The following is an 8,604-nucleotide window of genomic DNA, read 5'->3' as shown; positions in this document are numbered from 1 at the left end:
CCTACACTTCAAATAATTATGAGAAAAATCCAACGTAAAGAGAGCACTTCCATTAGGAAATAGTCAACATGAAATTTCGTCTTCTACTGACACCTGCTGGTCAAATTGAATAGTTGCAAATATTGTGAACAAGTTGTCATCTAATTCTAATCCTAAACAATATGGCCATTCCAAGTCAAGTATTAAGACAATTAATCAGGTTTGTACTGCTTGATTGAACACATTCATCCCGTTCCAGTGCACTAAAACCCACTTCCCTTCAGGACCGTGTCAGCGAAGCCAAAACTTCCTTGAGTGACGCTGTTTCCCAGCATGCAATGCGAGCTAGCGATTTCACAATACTATTTCATCACAAACATGGATGTAAAAAATAAAAAGGGACGAAAAATGAAACTTCAGGAACACCAACCATTGCAATACAAGCAGAACTGGGCCGAAGTTTTATATTATGTACACTATAATACAGCCTTCTGGTGGACAAGCCATACTATTTAAGCCGTGTCCTCCTATGGCACTTCCGTGGGTGGAAGCTCATCGTAGAGGTCACGTGCTGGTTGCGCGTCACTCCACCGATCACCTCGGGGCCCTTGCAGGGGATCTGCAGGGTATCTGATTCAGTTGAGTATATGGAAAATATGGGTCGATGGTCAGTTGTAACAAGAGAAGCTTGCTGGCAAAAATAATGTACTACAAGTGAATGTCACACTTTATTTTTGTTTTGTATGAGCATTTAAAAAAAACAACATCATGATAATCGAATACAGACACACACCCGAATCCAACAAGAACGAGAGTTTGGGGTCCGTAGCGACGGCACAAAGCGTAGCATCGAAGTGTTGTTGTAGCCCTCCAACAGCAAACAACGTTCTTGTCTGCCTTTTAAAATAACCAGGAGCACAAGAAATAGGGTACACCTTATCTGCAAAGCAAGTAACACGTACATTATGAACTATCGTTCCATATCATAATAGATTTAATATGTCAACCGAAAGCAGATCGTTTTCTATCAGGAGTGTGCACTACATAATCTGTATCGGAAAGTTTGCGCTCCACGACATACGGACCAGAAAAACCAGCCTGCAAACGGGAACCGGGTAACGGCAACAATACCAACACTCGGTCGCCTGTCTCAAAAACTCGAGCCACAGCTTTCTTGTCAAACTGCTGCTTCATTTTAGACTGGCTGGCGACAAGAGTTTTGTGAGCAGTTTCACAAGCACGATGCAAGCATTCACGAAAAAAAAAATGACGTAATCTAACACATTATTCTCGACTCATTTAACATTGGAAAGCCACTTACCCCTTAACAGACGTGAGGGTCCTCTCACCGAACACTAAATCAGCTGGGCTGAACCCGAGGGACTCCCACACATACAATCGACGGCTCATTTGAACTCCCCCCCCCGAATAGTTCAATGAACTCCAAAACATACATGGTCAAAATCCATATTATTATGTTGTTGTTGTTTTTAAATGCTCATACAAAACAAAAAGAAAGTGTGACATCCACTTGTAGTACATTATTTTTGCCAGTAAGCTTCTCTTGTTAAGACTGACCACATACAAAACAAAAAGAAAGTGTGACATTCACTTGTAGTACATTATTTCCGCCAGTAAGCTTCTCTTGTTAAGACTGACCACATTGACCCATGTTTTCCATATATTCACCTGAATCAGATGACCTGCAAGGGCAACGACCTTGTCTCAGACCTTCCCCGAGGTGATCGCTGGAGTGACGCGCAACCAGCACGTGACCTCTACGATGAGCTTCCACCTACGGAAGTACCATAGGAGGACACGGATTAAATAGTATGGCTTGTCCACCAGAAGGCTGTATTATGGTGTACATAATATAAAACTTCGGCCCAGTTCTGCTTGTATTGCAATGGTTGGTGTTCCTGAAGTTTCATTTTTCCCCTTTTCCCTTTTTATTTTTTACATCCATGTTTGTGATGAAATAGTATTGTGAATCGCTAGCTCGCATTGCATGCTGGGAAACAGCGTCACTCAAGGAAGTTTTGGCTTCGCTGACACGGTCCTGAAGGGAAGTGGGTTTTAGTGCACTGGAACGGGATGAATGTGTTCAATCAAGCAGTACAAACCTGATTAATTGTCTTAATACTTGACTTGGAATGGCCATATTGTTTAGGATTAGAATTAGATGACAACTTGTTCACAATATTTGCAACTATTCAATTTGACCAGCAGGTGTCAGTAGAAGACGAAATTTCATGTTGACTATTTCCTAATGGAAGTGCTCTCTTTACGTTGGATTTTTCTCATAATTATTTGAAGTGTAGGCCTGTAGTTGATGAGGAATCACGGTGTGCTAACGCTACTCAAACAGCTTAGATGAAAAAAGGGAGTGTGATTTAGGTTTGTGGTACATTATGACAATCTTGGACTTGCAAGACTGAGGCGATGGTTCAATTCCCATCAATGTGTATTATATATGTGTTATTTAGCTCATCTATTCTACATTTTAAATAGATCACATTTGACATCTGACCCACTGAACACTTACTATTGAACATATTTTTAAACTATGGGCTATTTAGTCTTGTTTTAGGATATAATATAATTCATTGCACAAACTGTCAGGCTAAGTATAAGAGCTATAGTCTACTACAATCAGTCGTGCCAAAAAAGAGACATTGTCTTTATTTTTCGTTTTTATTTTATTGTGTCAGCATTGAACCATACAAGGACATACAATGAGGATACTCATTATAATATTGATGAAGTGTTGTTGTTTCATGTTTTGTTGGCTGTTTCAAGGGTTTATTTAGTTTGTTGTGACACAATCTAAGGTTCAATTTGTAAAGAAATAAAAGTTTTTGTGAAAAAAGATAGTGGTCAAAGTGATTGATATTTGTGTTTGTGTTTTTTGTAGTCTTGTCTGGATTTGTCCTGTTCGTTTCTGGTCTGTGTTTGTGTTCCCACTCTTGGCCTTCACCTTGTCGTGGTGAGTGGGCTTTTAACTAAGACAGGCCAATTATATATATTGTGTGAAGCCAGCAAAACAGTCATTATTATGAGAATTACAACTGAAGCACACTAAATAATACACCATAAGTCACATTTTGCTTTTCTGTTATTAATCTAATGTGTGTTATGTCAAGCCTCCACAGTGGCGTGCTGCAGTCAGGATGAGACGAACAAGGTGAATGGATGGACGGATTGATGAGCCCAGCGAGCCTCCACCATCCACAGACAAGCCAGTCCCATCTTCTACACAGAAGGATGTCTCTTCCATCTATCTTTGCCTGCCAGGGAAATGCAACCAGACATAGTAATTACAGATGGTGTTGTCTCTGTTAAAGTGACACATGGAAAAAAAATATATATATATGTTTTGTGATTCATGTTCATGACAATAACAATCGAACAGATTTTCTTCATTCTTCCAATGAGTTTCGCAAACAAACATGGAATTTTCCCTGGATCATACAAATACGTTTGTAGATTATATAAAGACAATTATAAAACACATTTGTTGTGGTTTTATATTAAAGCAGATAGTCAAACGTAAATGTAGCATGGTAATGTTGCGAAGACACATTTATTTTTGTTTTTCTTTGTTTCTTTAGAAGCTTTTATTTTGGTTTTCTGTGGAAGCACAACAGACAACACACGTTAACGTCCGCTACTACGGTTCGCTCCGCATAGGTCTCATGAGCCACTTGAGAGACTTCCTCTCGAGCGTTATCTACTTTTTACATTTCAAAACACAGATCCATACCCGACTTCGACTTGAACTTATTAATCATGTCGTTTCCCACATTTCCCACATCACTCAGAGACGATACATTCAAAACGTAAATTTAACTCACATACCCTCGATCTCAGACTTCAATTACGAAACAGCCACACATACATTTGCTCTTATTTTCAACCATTTCCCCTTCTCACCTGTGGAAGCACAACAGATAACACACACGTTAACGTCCGCTACGACGGTTCGCTCCACATAGGTCTCATGAGCCACTTGAGACCTCTCTAGCGTTATTCCCCGGGGCGAACACGACCTCCACTGGTAGAAGTGGGTAACTGCACCCTGCTCACTGATCACTCTCACACACGCCACAAACCACAACAAAAGCAGGAACAGTGCTTTGCCACAATTATGCTACATAAACACGTCCTGGTCCCCTCTGGATCCTCTTTTCCGGTCCTCGCGATCACTCTCTTGGCTGCGGTGGGCATGGTTCTTCCTTTGTCAGGGCATTCTCTGGCCCAGTGACCCATTCGGCCGCAGATGTGGCACGCCCCCTTTTCGCCTCTGTCTCCGCTAGTCGCCCTTCATCGGTTGTCGTTGTTCCTGTAGGGCCGTCTCGCCGTGTCACTGAGGTGCTTCATCATGGTGAGGGAGGCACGCTTTATCTTCTTGTCCTCTGCATCGCTGGCCTCCTGCAGAAGCCTCTCAGCGTGCACTGCATGACGTCGGACCTCTGTCAGCCGGGCATCTTCAATCCCCACGCAGCAGCTTGTGTTAACTGCTTTGGCGATCTGGGGGAGCAGCCCTTGTCTGAAAGCAGTGATGAGGCTGGCCGTTTGGTTGACGGCAGTCCTGATGAACGTGGCGACGCTGCGGCGTTGGTGCTGGAGTGCGCAGGGTTGTACGGTGGTAGCGTTGGATGAGGGCAGGCGGGAGGAGGGAAGACAGGCATGTCCAGGAGAGGGTCCCTCGGGCCTGTAAGAGAAGGATACAGACGATTTGGTACATTTGAATGCTCGTGTGTGAGCGGCTCCTTTTCTCCCTCCTCTGGGGAGTGTGTATGAGTGTGTGCACCCTCTGCCGTTATCTCTGTCACCCCTGTGCTCCAGCGCCCAGTGCTGTTCACACGTTTGTTTTTGTTTTCTTTACTTGTTTCCTGTCCCTGACTTCTGCTTCAGTTTTCCAAAATGAAAAACACCTTTCATGATCTTTGATGATCTGAATTGCATATTTGTTTGTTTTTTTCTTTTTTGTAACCTTTCCCTCTGCTATCTTCAATTTATCCCGGAGGTTTCTCAATTCCTCCAAACTCAGTGATCCCCCTGCTGGGAAATCATACTTTTCAACCCAAATTCCCAACATGTCAAGACAATCTGGACCATATTTTTTCCTCATGTCGTCCACAATTGGTCCCCCCTGGGGAACAGCAGCAGCCACTTTGCTCTGGTTCTTCCCCAGCACTGTCTAGCTAGACTTATTACTCTGACTTTTCACTAAGTTTTCACAAAATTCCAAGTCAGAAAATACACAGGCGTCCCCGTGCACCCCTTTTTCTTACTCTGGAGCAAAAAGGTGGAGAAAAAACTCACCCCTCTGGTAGTTTACCTACCAGAAGCTTCCGGCTCACTTGTGGAGCGGGAATTTCAGTGTTGATTCAGAATCAACACCGACCTGACAGGCACGGTTAACGTATGCGCTCCGTCCTGCCCCGGGCCCGTTCGTAGACGACAAGGAAAACAACCCACTGGTCACTGATATGTCTGAGACAAGAACAATTACTTCTCACCCGATCTCTGAATCAGCACTTCCTTTCCAGGTTCGCTTGGATAGACGTGAAGCCGATCAGATCCACTCTTAGACGCCGATCCTCTCATCTCCGAATGCTTGGTTCGAGGTAGAGGGGGAACGAGGAGTTTCCTCCGTTCCTGGTCCCGGGCCCTCAACGTCCCAGAGTTCCACTGACAGGTCTCCAGCAATCCTGTTCGTGACGCCAAATTGTTGTGGAAAAGAGCGAAGATGCCGATGCAGGAATACTGGGATAATAAGTAATTTAATGAACAAACAATAAAAAAAGGGATCGGAGCTCCGAGGCACAAAACACAGTAAAATGGGAGTGCGAGTGCAAGGTGGGAAGGAGGAAGAAGGTCTCTTATACACAGGACTGGGAGGGGATAAGATAAGGAAAGAACAGGGAGGAGAACAGAGAGAGACAAACCAACGACTATACGATAGTTGACCGATTTCACAGCTCATATCCTGTACAGGGAGAGGACGAGCACATCAGTGGCAGGCCATAAAACAAAGTGAAATACGATGCGTATATGTTAGCCTAGGATTCTAACAGTTTACACGTGCTACTAGTGATCATACAATATAAACCAAGATAAAGAATAACACAAGAATACTCTATCATGTTCGACCCATCTTAATAACCGAGATTTTTTTTCCAGGTGCGCTTTGCTCATCTCTTTGTACCAAATATTTAGGGGAGTTTTTATAACATCACATAGGTTATTAGAGTATATAGTCTTGAAAGCTTTGTCACCCAGCAGAGATTGAAGTGGGATATCTAGTTGGTCAAATTCTAGCTCCTTCCATTTTGCATCGTAACCCGCCCTGCACCAGTAGACTATATACTGCAGTTGTGCTGCTTTATAGTAGTCCTCCAAGCATGGGAGTGACATCCTGTTAAGTGTAATGTTTTGTAGCGTACCCTTGGTTTCTTGTTCTGCCATATGAATCTAGAAATGATCCGATTCCATTCACTGAATTTCTTATTGGGTATTTCTACAGGTAGCGATTGGAGTAGAAATAACAATTGTGGTAAAATAACCATTTTTTAAGTATCTATTCGGTTGTAAAAATCAAGTACTAGGGGGGTCCAACTATCCAGATCATTTTTAATTTTGGTTGTGATGCTACCGTAGTTTACACTATATAAATCTTTGGGGGTCTTGGGAATATGAAGACCTAGGTATTTGAAAATTCTGGTTTTCCATTTAAATTTAAAGGACTTACGTATGTTTTCTTGAGGTATGTAATTAAAAGTAAGAGTTTGAGTTTTCTCTATGTTCAATTTGTATCCCGAATATGAACCACATTGGTCGAAGGAGGGCATTCATTTAGGGAGACTGGTATCCGGGTCGGATAAAGTCACCAGGATGTCATCTGCATATAAACATGTCTTATATTCTTTCCCCTTGAATAGTATTCCCATGATTTCTGGGTCTTCCCTAATCTTTTGAACAAGTAGCTCTATAAATAGAGCAAACAAGATGGGGCTCAGTGGGCAGCCCTGTCAGCAACCCCTCTCCAAACGGATTGTACCTGAAAGACTGCCATTTATTCTGATCCGGGCCACAGGTGAATTTTAAACATTTTATAACTGTATTGTTAAAGCCAAAACGTTGCAGGACCAGGTATAAAAATTCCCATAGAACAGAGTCAAAAGCTTTTTCTGTGTCAAAGCTAATTGCTAAGGACATTGTGTTTCCTTTGCTCATTATATGTAACAGATGTATAGCTCGCCTAACATTGTCTTGTGTTTGTCTATTTTTAACAAAACCTGTCTGGTCCGTGTCAATTAGGTTAGTGATAATATTTTCAAGTGTGTTGACAATAATTGAAGTGAAAATTTTATAATCAGTGTTTAAAACTGAGATAGGTCTGTATGAGCTGCAATCTGTCCTAGCTTTCCCTGGTTTCAGTATTACAGATAATATGGCCTGTTTCCAAGATGGTGGGGTCTCGCCACCTTTTAAGACATAGTTAAAACAATTTAATAAATAGCAGTGGGGTCACAGAGTCCCTAAAAGTCTTATACCATTCTGCTGGTAGTCCATCTCCCCCGGCTGCTTTGCTTGTTTTCAGTTTAGAAATTGCCTTGTCGACCTCTGCATTTGTAATCTCTGTAGTTAAGCACTTATTTTGTTCTGTGACAACAGATGGCAGGTCTAGGGATTTCAAAAAATTGATTGACTGTTACTGCTTCTGCTAATTCGGGTTGAGTGTATAAATTCCTGTAGTATGATTCAAAAGACTTATGTATTGCTTCTGGCTTATAACACATCTGGTTGGTGACCGGGTCCTTTACTTTATATATGGATCTTCCAGACTGTTGTTTTTTAAGTCTCCAGGCTAAGAGTTTTTTAGCACGGGGTCCATTTTCATAGTGGGTTTGTTTGATATACTTAAGTGTAAGTTCCTCCTGGTCGTTCAGTTTCTTATTTAGTTCTGATTTTACTACGGTTATTTGTTCCAATAAGGTGGGGTCGTTAGTCTCTACATGCTTCCGTTCCAGTGAGTCTAATTTACTTGTCAAGTCGTTAAGGTGTTTAAGTTTTTCTTTTTTCCTTTGTGATGCCCAACTTATAATCTTCCCACGCAATACTGCTTTTCCAGCATCCCATAAAATACTCTGTGACGTCACTGTGCTACCGTTAAGGTCTGTATATTCCTTAATTTCTTTCCTAATGTAATCTTCAAATCAGGTGTAATTTAATAGGGAGGTGTTGAGTCTCCAAATAGTGTTTTTGTGTGGGACACCTACATTTATTTTCACATATACACCTGAGTGATCTGATATGTCGCTAACACCAATTCTACAATCTAAAACCCTGTGTCTGTCTGTTCAGAACATAAAGAAATAATCGATCCTCGAGTAAACTGAATGAGGGTGAGAGTAAAAAGTCAATTGTTTAGTGGATGGATGAAAATCCCTCCATACATCAAACATACCAATCCTTTTAATCATCTTCTTAATATTTAGTGACTCAGGATTTGTTTTCTTTGTCGGGTTTGATCAGTCTAGAGTGGGATGCAGCTGTACATTCCAAGGGGACTCGTGCCACGCAAAGCCTATTCCGACCTGGCGATCCTGTTTGAAT

The sequence above is a fragment of the Nelusetta ayraudi genome, unplaced genomic scaffold (genome assembly GCF_046127955.1).
Source record: "Nelusetta ayraudi isolate G7.1 ecotype Tasmania unplaced genomic scaffold, CSIRO-AGI_Nayr_v1 ptg000044l, whole genome shotgun sequence".
Lineage (NCBI taxonomy): Eukaryota > Metazoa > Chordata > Actinopteri > Tetraodontiformes > Monacanthidae > Nelusetta > Nelusetta ayraudi.
The sequence above is the reverse complement of the archived record's forward strand: the minus strand, read 5'-3'. Positions refer to the sequence as shown.